Below are 20,073 nucleotides of genomic sequence, written 5' to 3' on the forward strand. Positions count from 1 at the left end.
CTTTAAACTCACAATCCTCCGGTCTCAGCGTCCCAGCCCCTGGGATTATAGGAGTGTGCGCTACCACGTTGGCTTAATAATATGCAATCTTTATTTTAGTTTATTGTTGGTGTCATCATTTTTACATTTCAAGTGCAACATAGAAAAGTTATTTCCTTTTACATCTCTTTACCTTCCACCATTTATAATACAATTGTCTTACTATTTCTTCTACATACATTTGGAACCATACCAAAAAAATTATCATTTGTATGTCAACAATTAAACAGTTTTAAAATTTGAATAATATGGGCTAGGGTTGTAGCTCAATGGTGGAGTGCTTGCCTGGGTTTGAATAATGTGCAATCTTTAAATGGTAATGTAAACCAGGTTTATAACAGAACTCCATAATGATTCACATCCACAAACTCCCTACAAGTCCAGATCCCCAAATACCATTCATAAAGCATTTTCTCCTCTAGCCTAAAATTCAATTTAATACCAAAAAGACAAAAATTAAAAAATACAATAGTTAAAAACTCATCCTTTATACATGCAACCACATAGACAAATTAATTTGTGTATGTGTGTGTGTGTGTGTTGGGGATTAAACCCAGGCCCTTATGTATGCTAGGCAAGCAGGTGCTCTGCCACTAAGCCACATCCTCAGACCAATGAGGACCTTTTCCAATAAATACTGCTGCCGAAAATTTTATTCAACAATTCAGCATCTCATATAATAATTCAACTTTTGTTGAGAAGAATTGATGAAAAATTTTTCTGAAAGTTACATAATTTTTAAGGCAGCTATTTTAACACACCCAGAGGTAAGGATTACACATTGGTTAAACTGTAAGCTTACAAAAATGTCGAACCTTTGGAGCCTGGTTTTCCATGGGCTTTCCTAAGAGGCACAGCATCAGATACACACACCCTGAAATGTCTGTGGAGTAGTTTTCCTGCAGTTCATGTTGTTGACTACAAAATGTCCCAGGGAAGTGGGTAATCTGTATATTAGGTCCTCTAATATATGGGATATAAAAGGTTAATTTCATTTTCTTTCTTTAAAATATTTTTTAGTTATACATAAACACAATATTTTTATTTTATTGATTCATTTTCATGTGGTGCTGAGGATCGAACCAAGTGCCTCATATATGTGAGGCAAGCGCCCTGCCACTGAGCCATGACCCCAGCCCTCATTTTCTTTTTCTTAATACTTTTATTTTGGGGGTGGGGGTACTGGGGACTGAACTCAGGGGCACTCAGCCACTGAGCCACATCCTCAGCCCTAGTTTGTATTTTATTTAGAGACAGAGTCTCACTGAGTTGCTTAGCACCTTGACATTGCTCAAGCTGGCTTTGAATTCAAAATTCTCCAGTCTCAGCCTCCAGAGCTGCTGGGATTTACAGGCATGTGCCACCATGGCCGCCCTTAATACAATTCTTGGTGGGGGGCAATAACATTAAAGGAAACTAATATAAACCCCAATCACAGCCCTTTAAAAATGTTTTGGTTAGGGGCTGGAGTCATAGCTCAGTGGTAGAGCGCTTGCCTAGCACACATGAGTCACTGGGTTCAATCCTCAGCACCATATAAAAATAAACAAAGGTATTGTGTCCACCTACAACTAAAAAAAAAAAGTGTTTTGGTTAACTAGGCATGATGAGGCACACCTGTAATCACAATGACTTTGAGGCTGAATCAGGAGGAAGCTCGAGGCTAGCCTCATCAATTTAGTGAGGCTCTAACAACTTAGCAAGACCCTATCTCCAAATAAAAAATAAATAAATAAAAAGGGCTGGGTATGTGGCTCAGTGGTTAAGCACCCCTGGATTCAAGTCCCAATTAAAAAAAAAAAAAAAAGGTTTGTTTATTCATTATTTCCTGACTATATGAATAGTTTTTCCAAGTGTAAAATGTTACTAACTTACAAAGAAGTTTATTGGTAAAACTGGCTTATACTTACTATTTATTTTGGTTCCAGTGTACCCCCTAACCTTCACATATTGGAGGCTTTCCTTAGTGTAGCCTATTGGGAATTCTTTGGGGGCACTGCTCGCAGAAGAGAATGTTGGTCTCCCACATTCTTGGGAAGGGGAGAATTATAAAAGACTGAGCCTGACTCCTGAATCTCTCTGGTTTCCTGTTTGGCAATGATATCTCCTGATCCCATGTGGGCTCTTGCCATTATACCTTCCACCATAAGGCTTCAGTGGAGACAAGCAGAAGCTGATGCCATGTCCCTGAACTCCAGAACTGTGAGCTAAATAGCTAAATAAACCTGTTTTCTTTAAAAGTAGGCTGCCTCAGGTATCTTGCTACAGTAACAGAAAACTGACTAATCACTATACATATTCTTTTTGTATAAATGTGTATAATAATTTAACCCTAGCATCTCATAAAACGGAGGAAGGGTAATTTTCCTTCTGAAATAAAGAACCATGGACTTCTTTAATGAATGGTAGCATCATCACTTTGTGTGTGTGTGTGTGTGTGTATGTCTGTGTGGTGGTGGTGCTGGTAGACTCTATTATTAGAACCAGGGCTGGGGATGTGGCTCAACCAGTAGCGAGCTCGCCTGGCATGCGTGCGGCCCGGGTTCGATCCTCAGCACCACATACCAACAAAGATGTTGTGTCCGCCGAGAACAAAAAAAGAAATATTGAAAATTCTCTCTCTCTCTCCCTCTCTCTCTCTCCTCTCTCACTCTCTCTTTAAAAAAAAAATTTAAAAAAATTAAATATTATTAGAACCATTATAAAGATAAGTAAGTCAGGCTGGGACTACAGCTCAGTGGCAGGGTGCTTGCCTAGAATATCTTGAGGCACTGGGTTCAATCCTCCACACCACATAAAAATGAATAAAAAGAAGGTATGCTGTCCATCTACAACTACCAAAAAATTTTTTTAAAAAGGATAAGGATTTAAGCTTCTGAAAGTTTATATAATTTGCACAGATCATTCAGTTATTTGAAGTCTGACTGTCTTGTGCTGAAATTTGGGGGGTGGGGGAAGTCTTAAAAAATTATATAGAGGGCTGGGGATGTGGCTCAAGTGGTAACGCGCTCACCTGGCATGCGTGCAGCCTGGGTTTGATCCTCAGCACCACATACAAAAAACAAAGATGTTGTGTCCGCCGAAAACTAAAAATAAATATTAAAAAAAAAATCTCTGTCTCTCTCTCACTCTCTCTTTAAAAAAAAAAAAAAAAAAAAAAAAAAAATATATATATATATATATATATATATATATAGAAAAAAAAAGTGGGGCTGGGGATGTGGCTCAAGTGGTAGCGCGCTCGCCTGGCATGCGTGCGGCCAGGGTTCAATCCTCAGCACCACATACCAACAAAGATGTTGTGTCCGCCGAGAACTAAAAAATAAATATTAAAAATTCTCTCTCTCTCTCTCTCTCCTCTCTCACTCTCTCTTTAAAAAAAAAAAAAAAGTGGCCAGGTACGATGGTGCATGCCTGTAATCCCAGTGGCTGGGGGGCTGAGATAGAAGAATCACAAGTTCAAAGCCAGCCTTAGCAAAAGCAAGGTGCTAAGTAACTCAGTGAGACCCTGCCTCTAAATAAAATACAAAATAGGGCTGGGGATGTGGCTCAGTTGCCAAATGCTTCTAAGTTCAATCCCCAGTACTCACCCCTGCCAAAAGTGGAGTTATAAACAATTGTTATAATATTAGCTCTTATAATTGCCCATGTTCTCACCTTTATTAAGATCCTTACTTCTTCATATAGCTTCATATTACTGTTTATCGTCATTTCATTTCACCTTCCTTTGAGCATTTCATGCAGGACAGACCTCGCATGAACAAACTCCCTCAACTTGTATATCTGGGAATGCTTTAATTTCTCTTCAATTTTTTTGCAGGGGCATGGAGTGTGGGTATTTAACTGGGGATCTTGGGATTGAACTCAGGAATGGTTTACTATTGAGCTACACTACCAGCCCTTTTTATTTTTCATTTTGTGACAGGGTCTCACTAAGGTGAGGAGGCTGACTTTGAACTTGCACTCCTCCTGACTCAGCCTCCTGAGTCCCTGGGATTAAGGCAAGCTTGTCCAGGGTGCTTTTCTGACCAATGGGTTACTTCAAGAACACAAGCACATGCAGCCAGACACAACAGTAGAGGATGGGTAGCTACCAGTGTGCTAAGAGCTTACATTGATGAAAATTAATTCCCAAACCTTTCCTGGAAGACAAAAGCTTTCAACAGACAGAGAGGCTGAGGATATGAAACAATGGTAGAGCACTTATCTAGCATGTGCCAAGGCTCTGGATTTAATCCTCAGTAAAACATGTGTGCATGTGTGCAAGCAAAGACATCACACACACACACACACACACACACACACACACACACACACACACACACACCCCAGAGTTCCAAAACAGTTAAATCAGCTAGGTTCTGCAAGAGTAACTGCTACCTAGGTAAGCAGACACAATTCCTGGTGCTTCCTATTCTGCCTTATAGTTAAATGAACATCAAGTTTTAATGGTCACTTAACTATAAAAATCAGGAAATAAAAATGTTTAAAGTGGGACTAGGGATGTAGCTCAGAGGTAGAGCACTTATTTAGTGCATATGCAGCCCTGAGTTCAATCCTCAGCACCAGGTTTAAAACATGTAGTGGTGTTCCATATGTTTTGTAAAAGTGTAACAACCAAATGCAAATGGATCACAGTCAGATTTAATCTTATAATTAAAAACCCAAAATGTGGGCTGGAGTTGTAGCTCAGTGATAGAGCACTTGTCTAACAGATGTGAGGCACTGGGTTCAATCTTCAGCACCACATAAAAATAACAAATAAATAAGATAAAGGTATTGTGCCCATCTACAACAGAAAAAATAAAATAAAAACAAAAAAAAATCCCACCCAAAACCCCATGATAGGTAGCCACATTTTAAAATCTCAATTTCTTTTTTAAACAACTCAAATGAACTTTCTATTAGAGTGATTCTTTTTTTTTAAAAAAAAATTTTAGTTAAATATGGACACAATACCTTTGTTTTACTAATTTATTTATTTTATGTGGTGCTGAGGATCAAACCCAGTGCCTCACGTGTGCAAGGCAAGCGCTCTACCACTGAGCCACAATCCTAGCCCATATATTAGAGTGATTCTTCTTCTTCTTTTTCTTCTTCTTCTTATTATTTATGGTGCTAGGGATTGAACCCAGGGCCTTGTGCATACACGGCAAGCACTCTACTGACTGAGCTACATCCCCAGTCCTAGGAGAGAGAGAGAGAGAGAGAGAGAGAGAGAATTTTAATATTTATTTTTTTAGTTTTCGGCGGACACAACATCTTTGTTTGTATGTGGTGCTGAGGATCGAACCTGGGCCGCACGCATGCCAAGCGAGCGCGCTACCGCTTGAGCCACATCCCCAGCCCGTGATTCTTAATCTTAAATTTTATAAAACTGAGAGCAAATTTTACACTAAACCACAAAGATTTTAATTCTGGAATGTGATTCAGGTACTGCAGGAGCAAATTCTTCCTTTCCGTATTTTCATTTGTGAAATGAAAGGAGAATATCAAATTAGAGGATTTTAAAGGTCCTTGAGTAAAAATTTGATGAAATTATTTCCAGCACAGTAAAATTCATAAAACTGAACTATTATGTGGAATTCTGCTCCCTAGGGGCAGGAAGGAAGCAAAGAATGAAATTAAACAATAATAAGATGTCAAATCTTCTTTCTTTTTGTTTGGTACCAGGGATTGAACCCCGGGGCACTCAACCACTGGGCACATCTCTATCTTTTTATTTTTGAGACAGGGTCTTGCTGAGTTGTCCAGGGCCTCACTAAATCGTGGAGGCTGGCTTTGAACTTGCAATCTTCCTGTTTCAGCCTCCCAAACCGTTGATTATAGGCATGCATCACTGTACTCAGCAAGATGTCAAATGTTCAAAAAGACATTTTCTAAACAATCATCCCAAAATCTGTAATGAGATTAAACTAAAAATTTTAATATGGACTGAAACATGATTCTAAAATTAAGTATTAACTGCCTATCTCAGATTGTGAGCTGAGCAATCCACTAAGAATCACACTAGTGACTCACATCCCTGAATGAGTCTGCTTTATGCCGCAGAAATGAAATCAATTAAAGGGTTTACAATGAAGTTTTGTTTAACTGGAACATTTTAAGTAGAAGTTAATTCCACATGAATGATAATAGATGTTTAATAACTAGCTGGTGACATTTCTATGCAAAAGCATTATGGCAGCTAACCAGCAAACAGTAATCTATGTATTATAAACATGAATACACTTGTTTTCAAAAGAGCTTCTGGTTATGGACAATATCTGAGAAACACAAAAATATAATTTATAGTGAATGAAATTATAAAACCTCCTAGAGTAGTTTGAAATCTTGGCTCTATCAACCAACAAGGAAATAAAACACCATTGTGGGTTGAAGTGCCAATCTGTACTGGCAAAAAGCCATTCTACTTGAATTTAAGAACATTCAGGAACCAGCTGGAGAAGTATGGGGAATCTGGAATAATGTATTCATTCATAATGTCTCAAAAGTGGAACTGTCTTCATGTAAAAAGGACAGTATTGGCTCACATGTCCAAAACAGCCTAAGCTGAAGTCTAACCAAATGATCTGAATAATGCTCAGTCTAGGAAACTAGACATGTCTAAGATAAGAATAAATGTATATTTCTAATATGACTAGGTTTACAATACAAAAGTTCTTAAAAACAAACAAACAAACAAAAAAAAAAAACCCACCATAATATGGCAGTGTTGAATGCAACCTATTCCAACCTTACTGGAAGATATCTTGATAATATTGATTATCAATAACTTTAAGCCAGGCATGGTGGACACTACTGTAACCCTAGAGGTTGAGGCAGGAAGATGGCAAATTCAAAGCCAGCCTACACAACTTAGTGAGACCCTATCCCAAAATAAAAAATAAAAAGGGGGGCTGGGATTGTGGCTTAGCAGTAGAACGCTGACCTTGCATGGGCGGGACCCAGGTTCGATCCTCAGCACCACATAAAAATAAAAGGCATTGTGTTGTGTCCATCTACACCTAAAAAATAAATATTTAAAAAATAAATAAATAAATAAAAAGGGCTGGGGATGTGGCTCAGGGATACAGTGCCCTGGGTTCAGTCACCACTACCTGGTGTGGGGCAGGATAACTTAAAATGTATATATTCTGCCAGGCAAAGTGGTGTACATCTGCAATCCTAGTAGCTCCAGAGCCTCAGGCAAGAGGATCGCAAGTTCAAAGCCAGCCTCAGCAACTTAGTGAGGCCCTAAGCAATTTAGTGAGACCCAGTCTCTAAATAAAATACAAAAAAGGGCTGAGGATGTGGCTCAGTTAAGCACTCCTGGATTCAATCCCTGGTACCAAAAAAAAAAAAAAAAAAAAAAAAAAGATATTCTTTAATCAGTAATGTCACATCTAGTAATTTATCCTAAATAAACATAGTGTATTTACTCTAAGATTTATGGCATAACCTCTATAATCAAATATACAATCATTACACATTTTTTAAGAACAGAGTACATAAAATTCAAATGTGTATGATTATAGACAAAAAGTAGATTAGTGGTTGCTTAGACCTGGGTAGGATGAAGAAGAATGGGAAGTGACTGCTAATGGGTATGAAGTTTTTTTTTTGGAGGAACCAAAATATTCTAAAATTAATTTTGGTGATGACTATATAACTTTGTGAACATATTAAAAAATGTTGAGGACTAGGGGTTATGGCTCAGAGGTAGAGTGCTTGCCTGGCATGCGTGGGGCACTGGGTTCGATCCTCAGCACTACATAAAAATTAAATAAAGGTATTGTGTCCACCTAGAACTAAAAAATAAACATTAAAAAAAAAAGATCGAAGTGTGCTATTTATTTATTTTATTTTTTGGTACTGGGGATTGAAACCAGGGGGTACTTTATCACTAAGTACCAGTTTTTTAATTTATTTAGAAACAGATTCTCATTAAGTTGTTCTCATTAAGTTCTCTAAGTCTCACTAAGGTTGCTGAGGCCTGAACTGTGCAATTTAAATCAGCAAGACATATGGTGTCTGAATTATATCTTTAAATAAAATTAATTTTTAAAAAAATGTTAATGTCTCCATACCAGGTAAAGCAATACAAATATCTATCTGAAAAGGGCTGTTTATTAGCTCCAGCTGTGAGGCTTTATCAGCTTGACATTATCTTATCTTTCAAAATAATTCTTTAAACTGGCAGCGTTGTTGCTCATCTGTAATCCCAGGGACTCCGGAGGCTGAGGCAGGAGAATCAAGTCCCAGGCCAGCCTGGGGAACTTAATGAGACCCTGTATCAAAATAAAATAAAAATTAAAGAAAGTGCTAGGACTTTATAGCACAGTGGAAGAGTACTTGCTAACCTGTGCAAGGCCCTGAGCTCAATCCCTAGCATTACAAAAATAAATAAATAAATAAAACAAAGACTCTTTTAACCTGGATTTCTATGTGCAATCTGATTTTTTTTTCAATTGAAGACTAAAACACAGAAAGATGCACAAATATGAGTACTGCTCAATTAATTTTTATGAAGTATGCATACCCCTGTAACCAGCATGAAAATAAAGAACATGGGCTGGGGATGTGGCTCAAGCGGTAGCGCGCTTGCCTGGCATGCGAGCCGCCCGGGTTCGATCCTCAGAACCACATACAAACAAAGATGTTGCGTCCGCCAAAAACTAAAAAATAAATATTGAAAAATTATCTCTCTCAAAAAAAAAAAAAGAAAAAGAAAAGAAAGAACATTAGCAGCTACCCAGAGCCACCATATGTCCCTTACTATTCAAGGCAAACACCAACCTGACTTCTAACAACATAGATTAGTTTAATCCATGGCCAGACTTGACACTGACATTATGGATAATTAGGATGCTTTGTAGCATCCCTGGCCTCTTCCACTTGTGACAACCAAAAATGTCTCCAGAAATTGCCAAATGCCTCTTAGAAGGAAAGACTGTCTTCCACTTGAACTTTACATAAAAGGATTCACAAATAGATCCTCTTGTGTAGCTAACATAAAGAACATTTAGCTCTAGTCTATTCATTCTCTTTGCTTTATTATATTGCCATTGTGTAAACATATCACAAGTTATTAATTCTGTTTACTGGCAGTTTGGGGTTAGTACAAATAATACTGCTATAAACACTGTACACATATTTTCTGGTAAACATATGAATGCATTTCTACTGATTATCTAGAAGTAGAACTGCAATCATAAGGCATAGGTGTGTGAGCTTTAGATTAGTCATTTTCCAAAAGGGTTATATCAACTTAGACTCCTATCTGCCTGTTTCTTACTAGCTCTCTAGCCCCCTCCCTTGCTCTCCTTCTTTTGTCAATTACTCTAATATCTGAATAGAAATACATCAACATCAACAGCAGCCTATGGATGATCTACCTTCTTGATCTTTATGCTTTTTAATATCTTCTACAATAAACATGCAATAATGAAATCAGCAAAGCTTTACTTCATAACAAAAGCCCTTTGAGAAATTTTAAAAGTAGGATAAGGTACAAATTTCATAATATTTGCATACACTAATAAAGATTTAATTAAGTAATAAACTACAGAAGAGTATAGATATAATACCCAAATCTTGCTAGAAATCACATCTTGGTATTTATATTATGCCAACTTCATCACAGAATCTTTGGTATAATTACTAAACCCCCATGGATATAGAGATCCAAGACAGAACTTAAATAAAATTCCACTCTGGAGTAAAATATAGTATGGTGAGCCCAGAGGGTAATTTTTAATTTGGAAGGATATGTGAAAGATGATAGTACTCTGACATAATCTTATAGCAGCTTAGTTTCACAATGCTGCTCTTCTTATTTCTTTAGCTACCCAATATAAAATAGTACAGAATCAACAAAGAAAATTAAAAAATGCAACATTCCCTTGGAACACACACTTTTACCATTATTCCCTGATGATTATCATTTGGCATTGAAGAAGTTAGCCTTATTTTGAGAAATTGTTTATTAAAATAGCAACTAGCCAGATGTGGTGGGGCATGAATCCCAGCAGCTAGGGAGGCTAAGGCAGGAAGACTAAGTTCAAAGCCAGCCTCAACAAAAGGGAGATGCTAAACAACTCAGTGAGACCCTGTCTCTAAATAAAATATAAAATAGGGCTGGGGGTGTGGCTCAGTGGTCAAGTGTCCCTGAATTCAATCCCTAATACCAAAAAAAAAAAAAAAAAAAAAACAGCCACCAAAGCTTGGTGCATCGGTGTATGCCTGTAATCTCAGCAACTCAGGAGGATTTCAAATTCAAGGCCAGTCTCAGCAATTTACTGAGGCCATAAGCAACTTAGCAAGATCCTGTATCAAAATAAAAAACATAAAGGGCTGGGCAGTGGTTAAGTACCACACCACAACAAAACAGCCACCAAAAACTTCCCAGTCTCCTTTACAAGTGAGTTCTATTAAATGTTTACTTGATGTGAAAATATTACAAAATCATTCTTCCTATCTTAATCATTGTTTCCTGTTTTCTCCTTCATATCACGGATTATTCTGTTGGGATAACAATTGTCCATGTACAAACTCAACAGACCTAGAGCAATACTAAATAGATAGCAGAAAATGGGCTTTTTTTTTAAATCCAAAATAAGCTGTTACTTTAGCTTTGAAGATAGCTAAAATGGAATCCAAGGCCACGTATGCAATTCCATTTTTTAAAAATTGAGACCCCCCCCCAATCCTAAATAATTTTTCTCAACACAAAAGCAAGCAGGCCACGTGGTATAGCTAAATGGTGTAGTACTTGCCTAGCATACACAAGAACCTGGGTTTGATCCCCAGCAGAAGGAAGCAGGCGAGATGGGAAGCTTTCCCTTCTGTGAATGTGAAGAGTACACATCTGCTTGAACTGCTCAGCCTATATGAATACTAAGTTTTCACTCTAAAAAACATGAACACCTACAACTGAACTGGAATGGGAGGTCAAAGCAAACTATTCAAGTTAGACGCACCAATAACAAAGACCCTTTCAGATCTCACTAACGCATTTTTAATACAAATCTAGATAGGATAGTCAATCAGATCTTTCAATTTTTTATTTATTTTTTATTTTTGGCATTAGAGACTGAACTCAGGGGCACTTAAAAACTGAGCCACATCCCCAGCCCTTTTAAAAAAAATGTTTTATTTTGAGATAGTCTCACTAAATTGCTCAGGGCCTCACTTAGTTGTTGAGGCTGGCCTAGATCTTGTCATCCTCCTGCCTCAGCCTCCAGAGCCACTGGGATTACAGGAATGCTTCAACATGTCCTACTCAACCAGGTTTTCTTTTTTTTAATATTAATTTTTTTAGTTGGACATAATACCTTTATTCCATTTATTTATTTTTATGTGGTGCTGAGGACTGAACCCAGGACCCCGCTGAGCGCTCTATCGCTGAGCTACAATCCCAGCCCCTCCATCAGGTCTTTTAAAAACATCACATCAAGTAGTGTGGTAGCACAGGCCCCTGGGTTAAATCCCCAGTATCCCAAAATAATTAATTAATGGTAACCGATCAAGTCATGGCTATTAATAAGTTTATATAAGTAAGTATTTACTAATAAGCCAGCTCTGTATTTGTATGTAAGACTAGTAACAGAAAAACATATAAGGGGCTAGGGTGTAGCTCAATGGTAGAGAACTTGCCTAGCATACATGAAGCCTTGGGTTCAATCCCCAACACCACAAAAACAAAATAAAACAACAACAAAAAAAACTTTATCAAAAGTATTTCAGGGAGGGGCTGGGGATGTGGCTCAAGCGGTAGCACGCTCGCCTGGCATGCGTGCGGCCCGGATTCGATCCTTAGCACCACATACCAACAAAGATGTTGTGTCCGCCGAGAACTGAAAATAAATATTACAAATTCTCTCTCTCTCTCTCCTCTCTCACTCTCTCTTTAAAAAAAAAAAAGTATTTCAGGGGGCTGAGGTTGTGGTTCAGTGGTAGAGTGCTTGGCTAGCATGCAGTGAGGCACTGGGTTTGATCCCCAGTACCACATAAACAAAATAAAGGTATTATGTCCATCTACAACTAAAAAAAATATATATTAAAAAAAAGAAGTACTTCAGAAAAAAAAAGTACTTCAGTATACCTAATAATTACAAATAAAATATTAGCAGGCACTCAAATAATTTTTTTTAAATTTTTTTTTTTAAAGAGTGAGTGAGAGAGGAGAGAGAGAGAGAGAGAGAGAATTTTTAATATTTATTTTTCAATTCTCGGCGGACACAACATCTTTGTCTGTGTGTGGTGCTGAGGATCGAACCCGGGCCGCACGCATGCCAGACGAGCGCGCTACCGCTTGAGCCACATCCCCAGCCCTCAAATAATTTTTTATATTTATTTTTTAGTTGCAGTTGGGCACAATATCTTTATTTTGTTCATTTACTTTTTATGTGGTGCTGAGTATTGAACCCAGGGCCTTTCACTTTCTAGGCGAGCGCTCTACTACTGACACAACCCCAGCCCCACTGTTTGGTATCAGGGATTGAACCCAGGGAGCTTAATCACTGAGCCTCATTCCCAGCACTTTTTTAGTTTTTGGTACCAGAGACTGATTTCAGGGGCACTTAACCACTGAGCCACATCCCCAGCCCTTTTTTAGGTTTTATTAGAGACAGGGTCTCACTGAGTTGCTTAGGGCCTTGCTAAGTTGCTGAGGCTGGCTTTAAAACCTGTGATCCTCCTGCCTCAGCCTCCTGAGTTGCTGGGATTATAAGCGTACACTACCAAAATAACTGTTGAATACATAAACTGGGTGCTTAGGGACACTTGGCTATTAGACAGACATTACTCTTGACTTCACAGAACATACTGGCAATTGAAATGGTGAAATGGACATTATAGGAATAATTAAAGTCTTTTGGCAAGGGATGTACTGGGATTGAGTTCTACCACTGGGCTCTATCCCCAGACTTTTTTATTTTGAAACAGGATCTCACTAAATTGCCCAGGCTGGCCTCAAACTTGCCATCCTCCTACCTCAGCCTCCTAAGTAACTGGGATAACAGGCATGCACAACGGTGCCCAGCTATTAAATTTAAGTGGTGATAAAGCCTACAAAAAATAAGTAAAAGTTACTATAAGAGTTATCTTTTAAGGCTGGGGTATAGCTCAGTTGGTAGAGTTCTTGCCTTGTATGCACAAGGCCCTGGGTTCAATCCCCAGCACTGACAAAAAGTTATCTTTTAGGGCTGGGGTTGTGGCTCAGTGGTAGACAGCTCACCTAGCACATGCAAAACCCTGGGTTTGATCCTCAGTACAACATAAAAAATAAATAAATAAATAAAGGTATTGTGTCCAACTACAACTAAAAAATAAATATTTAAGAAAAAGTTATCGGGCTGGGGATGTGGCTCAAGCGGTAGCGCGCTCGCCTGGCATGCGTGCGGCCCGGGTTCGATCCTCAGCACCACATACAAACAAAGATGTTGTGTCCGCCGAGAACTAAAAAATAAATATTAAAAATTCTCCCTCTCTCTCTCTCTCCCCCCCCCAAGGAAAAAAAAAAAAGAAAAAGTTATCTTTTAGGGGTCTCTAAACTACTCTAGGAAGAGGAGAAAGGTTTCTCTGCAGAAGTGATATTTAGGAGGTTCTGAAGAATAAGGAGAAGAGGAATTAGCTATAGTATGTGCAAGGGCCCTTGGGTGAGTTTTGAACTTTCAAGGAACAGGAATTGAAAAAAATAAAAATCAGTACAGCTAGATCACACAGAGTAAGAAAAAATGTAAAAATAAATGATGCTGGAAAAAATAGGCAAGGTCAAATCATACCTCATTAAATAAAGATTCAGTGCTTTAAAGGAAAAGCAATGTAAGTTTTCTGATAAAGTGCTTGATTAGATTTACTTTAAAAGGACAATTCTAGCTGGGAACAGTGGCATACACCTATAATCTCAGTGACCAGGGAGGCTGAATGAAGCAGGATTGCAAATTCAACTTAGCCTGTCTCAAAAGAGCAGGGGTGAGGGATGTAGCTCAGTGGAAGGGCATCCCTGGATTCAATCCCAGTACAAAAAAAAATACAAAATAAAAAGGTAATAGCTCAGTGGTTAAGAATCCTGGGTTTGATCCCAAGTACTATAAAAAAAATAAAAATAAAAAAGTAGGTGATGGTATATTGCTTATACACACATATATACACACACAAATATAAAGAAATGCAAAATATATAACAAAAATATAAAGAAATGCAAAGGAATAATAAATCAAGTTGATGATTAGCTCAATAAGGAGACCTATAATGGGGTATGGGAGAGAAGACCCAATCAGGTAGAAAAACAGGACTTCAAGAAAAGATTAACATTAAACAGAGACATGAGATGGGAGGGAAAGGGAGAGAAAAGGGAAATTGCATGGAAATGAAGGGAGACCCTCATTGCTATACAAAATTACATATAAAAGGTTGTGAGGGGAATGGGAAAATAAACAAGGAGAGAAATGAATTACAGTAGATGGGGTAGAGAGAGAAGATGGGAGGGGAGGGGAGGGGGGATAGTAGGGGATAGGAAAGATAGCAGAATACAACAATTACTAATAGGGCATTATGTAAAATTGTGGATGTGTAACCGATGTGATTCTGCAATCTGCATTTGGGGTAAAATTGGGGGTTCATAACCCACTTCAATCTAATGTATGAAATATGATATGTCAAGAGCTTTGTAATGTTGTGAACAACCAATTAAAAAAAAAGAAAAACAGGAGTTCAACTATAATGATAACATCTTTCTTTAATAAGGTAGACGCACAAATATTCATCATAGTATAATTCGTTACTTTTTGGAGGAGTTCTGTGTTTGGGATTGGGGTCTTTGACAAACTTGGTGATCATGACATACTTGGTAACTAGGAAGTTTCTGTGCAAAGACACAGAATGCCCAGCTACTAAGATATACCTGGCTACTAGGAAACTCATGTGCAAAAATCACAGGATGCCCAGCTGCCATAGCAATGTTCTTCACAAGTTTATCCTGTTTCCCAGGCTTGGAATGCCCAGCAGTTTCCCCTCCTTGAAGCTACTAGGATAACTATGCAGGTGCACTATCTGGTCTCCTTAGCAATGTCCTCAGCCAGCACTCAGGGTTAAAAAAAAATACCAATTAGAATGTAGTCATGGTAACGGTGGTATTTAACTTTTTTTGAGTTAAATACAAAAAACTCAGCAGGAGCGGAACTTAGAGTTCACTTCTACTCTTCTTTGCTCTGCTCCAACTTGTCTGCCCGCTTCTACCATGTCTGTGTCTGTTCATTTATTCGTCTATTCACAGGTTTTCTTCACAGGTGTTCGTTACAACTTTTCCTATCTCAAATATCTCATAGTACTTTAAACAATAATAATAAAAGTGAATAAGGATTGGGAGTGGTGCCACACACCTATAATCCCAGTGACTCTGAAGGCTGAGGCAGGAGGATCATAAATTTGAGGCTATCCTCAGCAATCTAGCAAGACTCCGTCTCAAAATAAAAAATAAAAGGGTTGGAGAGTGTAGCTCAGTGGTAAAGACCTGCTGGGTTCAACCCGAGTACAAAAGAGAGGGAGGGAGGAAGAGAGAGAGGGAGGAAGAGAGAGAGGGAGGGAGGGAGGGAGAGAAAGGACGTGAGTTTGAATGTGACTGAATAAGGAGCTAGGCTGAGTATCACATGCCTATAATCCCAGAAACCTGGGAGGCTGAGACACCAGGATCCTGGAATTTTTTTTTTTAAATACTGGCTACCTGTGCAGGGTTTCCACTGAGATAGTCAGAAGTAATTTAAATTGAGTTTTACAAACTGAACTCTCTCTTGGCTCTAATCCTAGAACTTCAATGTTTCATTCCTACAATTTACCAAGGTCAGACTCTTATCCCCATCCTAGTTCAGGTCACCCTTTTCTAACTATAACAACTATTTCTAAATCGTTTTTCTCATTTAATTTTTTCTTGGGGGTGGGGTTCAATACTGAAGATTTAACACATGGGTTCTCTTCCACTGAGCTGGAAGTCAGCACCACCATACCCAGCTTGTAAGTTTTCTGAATGAAGAGCATGCAATATTTTCATAAGCAGAAAAAGTCAATAAAACTGAGAACTACCCTCCCCCCAATAGGATGCATTGGACTGGGCACAACAGCACATGCCTAGCTGAGGCAGGAGGATCATGAATTTAAGTCTAGCCACAGTAACTTAGCAAGACCCTGTCACAAAATTAAAAAAGGCTGGGGATGTAGCTCAGTGCTAGCATCTTCCTGGGTTCAAATCACAGTATCACAAAAAGAAAAGGGAAATAAGAACTTCAAATAAAGCAACAGTTTTTTAGAACACATCACTCTGCACTGAATTAAGCAAGAAACAAACACTATGTATTTATTGAGAGAATGATGCTCTGGATTTTCATTACATATCTTATATTCTAAGATCCCAACTACTGATTTGATGGGTAAGCCTGGAGCTGAGAGGCAAGGGGCTGTAGATAATCAAAGACAGAACCTTGCATTCCTTCCCTTTGGCCAAATTATACAAATATAAAATTAATTAACAAAACATAAGAGCAGTTGTTGTGCTTGAGATAAGTTAATTTATTAAATCCTTTGGATTAAAGGCTAAAATCAATTCAAACTCCATGAATTGAAAAAAATATATAATCATGGAGGGTTAGCTAAACAAGTAGAAAACCAATTCTCAAATTATACAACATGCTTAAGTTAAAGTGCTAATTTTTTAAAATGCTTTGGAAAAATGCACAACAGTCTAAGACAAGTAGTAAATAATATCAAGCCACTACAAATCAGGTCACATATTTACAAAACTTCCACATAATTTCTAAGTAATTCTCTTTGTAAAGTACTTTGCATACAGCACTGAGAGCACAAAGTAAACCAAGACACAGATTTGTTTACCAGAGCTTTTTACCTTTTGCACAGAAGAGTTAGTTCGTTGTTTCTTTCATTCTGCCACTATACAACGCTTAAGAAATTCAAAGCAAATGTCATATAAATTCCCTCTCCCCAAAACAAATTGGCAAACTTAATCACAGTTCAAAATATTTTTAGCCAGGAGCTCTGAAATTAGTTTTTTTTTTTTTTTTGTTTCTGCATTCTATTCTGAATAACATCCAAAATCTCTTTAGGGGAAAAAAGGATTTGACTCCAAATTTACATTATTAATCCTTTTATTCTACAGCTATTAATGTACTTGAGATGTTTTCTGTTTATCAGAGAATTAAAACTCCTTTATTAACATAGTTTTTGGGTTTTACAGCACTTTCATATATACTCACATGCACGTGTTACACAACATAAACAATACTTTCAGACTTAATAGGCATACAAGACAACACTTTGCCAGAACTTATTCTAACCTGTTAGCTCAATTTCACCTAGTCTTGATGCTAACAAAATGAAGCATAAGCACAAAGAAATCAGTACCACTGCCAGTTCTCAACGAACAAAAACACCTTCCTATTTCGCAAAGGTAAAACAATCCCAATCAAACGCCACCCTCCCCCCAAAAAAGAGCGGGAGAAATCAAATTCTAAACCACACAGTCCATGTAAATCTTTCAAAGCTCCAAGCGCAACCACCAGCCCACAATCACAGCGTTAGCGCCTTCTCTCAATTCTGAATCTGGAGACTCAAGAAAAAAAAAAAAAAAAACAAAAAAAAAAACGAAAAGCAATGCTCCAAAGTTTCACGAAGTGGGGGAAAGTCCTTTTAAGTAAAGAAAACGCATCCATCAAGAGGCGACTAGCCCAGTCCTCCCGCCCGCCTCTCTCCCGCTTCCAGCCCTAGAGCTAAACCTCCTCTAAACCCTCCGAGGGAGGCGGGAGACGTGCGGGGAGATGTTAGACAAGGAGCCAAACGAACCCGCAAGCCGCACGCCGCGAAGGCAGGGGCCGCGGTCGGGCAGACAAAGAGCAGCCCGCGAAGCGCCGGGCGGCGGCGGACCGCCCCGGCGCCGCCCTGCGCCCCTAAGCGCTCGGAGGAGTTGCGAGCACGCCCGGGCGCCGCGCAAGTGCGCTCCGACGCCGCCCCGGCTCCGGGCCGGTCCCCGGGCCGTTTCCCTCCCAATTTGGGAACCTCGCGCCTGTGGACAAAGAGGGAGGGCGCGCCCGGGGCAGCGGCAGGACGCGGGCGGCGACGCCCCTCCGGGCTCGGCAGGAACCCCTCGGCGACGCCCCTCTCCCGCCCCCACCCCCCCGGCGCCGGCCGCGCTCTTCCCCGGGCCCCCGATCTTCTCGGGCCCTCTCCGAGCTCCCCACGAGTTCTCCCGCCTCCCCCGGACCCCGCCCCGGCCCGCTTCCCCTCAGCCGGCCCAGCGGCCGCCCCTCACCCGGCGGCGGGTTCCCCCGGAGCCGCCTCCTCCGCCGGGCCTCGGCCCGTCCCGCCGGCCGCCGCCTCATGTGCCCCGCGTCGCCATCGCCTTCGCCGCCACCCTCGCCTCTCCTCCTCCGCTGTCGCCGCCGCCTTCGCCTCAGTCTCCAACCGAGGCTGAAGCCGCTCCCGCCGCCGCCGCCTCCCGCTCCCGCCGCCGGGACCCGCGGGGAAGCGCCTGCGCACTACACGCCGCGGTGGGGGCGGGGGCGTCCCGCAGCGGCCTGGGAGCGGGGGTCGAGCTGCTCGTGGCGCTGGAGTAGGAGGGGGCGCCCCAGAGCGCACAGGGTGCGGCGCGAGCGCCAACTTTCCGCTGCTGAGTCCGCGCACGCTCCTGGGCGGTCCCGGACCCACCCGGGGCACTGCGCGGGTAGGACCCGCCCGTGTGGAGTCTGGACCCGGCGTGGGAGCACACTTCGTTTCCCCACAGTTCAGTCTTCTAGCTTGATTTGCGGACGGGGGTCCCCAGCCGGCAGTGCCTCCAGTGTGAGAGGGCCACTAACGGCGCCGTAAGGACACGCCTCACCTGGGTATCCCGGGTTGGTTCACGGAGCTCCGGAGTTGTCTTGTGTGCGCCTTGCCAGGGCCTTGGTCCAGCATCCGTGGGATGCTGATGGCCGTTCTAAGTTCTGCAATACAGTTACTGGAGGGTCTTACAGGCCCTCGGTCAGTCAACCATCCTAGCTTCTTGGAATCGTGGATTTTGGAGGCAATCTAGAGACTTTGAGGTCCTAGATTTCTTGGATTAGCAAGACCCTAATAAGCCATTTCCTCTTAACTCCTTACATCCCAGCAGGGATCCCATTCGAAGTACGTTTTAAAATTTGCATGCGTAGGAATTCTCCAGTTTAAAACTGCCTATCGAGAAACGGAGAATTCCCCGGAATGCTTTAAGCAGAGTGAGACTACGTGACAAAGGAAGGATTGGTAAAGAGATGGAGGACGACTTTATACAGCGCAGTGTCTCACAATTCCTATGCTCCGGAATTAGTTTATTTAAGCATTACAGTACAAATGGATAGGTTTTAATTTTGCCCTTGTGACTAGAGAAGAAATTAAACTCTAAATAGCTAGGTGACTTGCTGCAGGTCCAACTCCTGCACCGGAAACTAATCCCTAAGGGCTAGTTCAGGGGTCATAACTTGAGGGCTGGGCAGCTGGCTTGCTGACAAGTTTTATTCGGCCAGTATGATGTTTTCCAAAACTATTAATTGCAAAACTTTAAAATCCAAATTGCTGACTTCTCTCTAAAGAGTCAAAAAAAAAAATTCTCACTTTTAGCCTTTTTCAAGAGGTACCTACTTCTAAGGCATTACTTGCCTGCCCTCCCAGAATTGAACTTCTCTCTATACTTGTCATGCCCCAGTCTGCCTCCCTCACCACATTACCTCTCTACAGAGGTATTTGAAATGACAAGTGAGATGAAAATATTAATAAAGGCAATAAGGCTGGGATGTTGCTCAGTGATAGAGCTTTTGCCTAGCATTGGTGAGGCCCTGGGTTCCATCTCCAACACTGCAACAACAATAACAACAAAAAGGTTGATTAAAACAACACAAAACATGCTGATCTCAGTGACACAAATCTGTAATCCCAGAGGAGTGGGAGGCTGAGGCAGGAGGAGCACAAGTTCAAAGCCAGTCTCAGCAAAAGCGAGGTGCTAATAAGCAATTCAGTGAGACTCTGTCTCTAAAA

General features: G+C 40.5%; 1 protein-coding gene across 5 annotated transcripts in view; it reads right to left on the reverse strand.

Moving 5' to 3' along the window:
- GJC1 (gap junction protein gamma 1) overlaps positions 1 to 19,076 on the reverse strand; it is a 29,818-nt gene extending 10,742 nt beyond the window's left edge. Inside the window, exon 1 of one of the 5 annotated variants that reach the window (XM_081271401.1) lies at positions 18,905 to 19,076. The gene's annotated coding sequence lies outside the window, so the exon portion shown is untranslated. Of the gene's footprint in view, positions 1 to 854; positions 1,612 to 3,696; positions 3,720 to 17,871; positions 18,282 to 18,337; positions 18,400 to 18,904 lie in introns of those variants that run through there. The other 4 variants (XM_081271399.1, XM_081271400.1, XM_081271403.1 and 1 more) reach the window with 4 other exon arrangements.
- Between the last annotated feature and the right edge of the window lie 997 nt (positions 19,077 to 20,073).

This window comes from Spermophilus citellus (assembly GCF_964194105.1).
Source record: "Spermophilus citellus genome assembly, chromosome: 17".
NCBI lineage: Eukaryota > Metazoa > Chordata > Mammalia > Rodentia > Sciuridae > Spermophilus > Spermophilus citellus.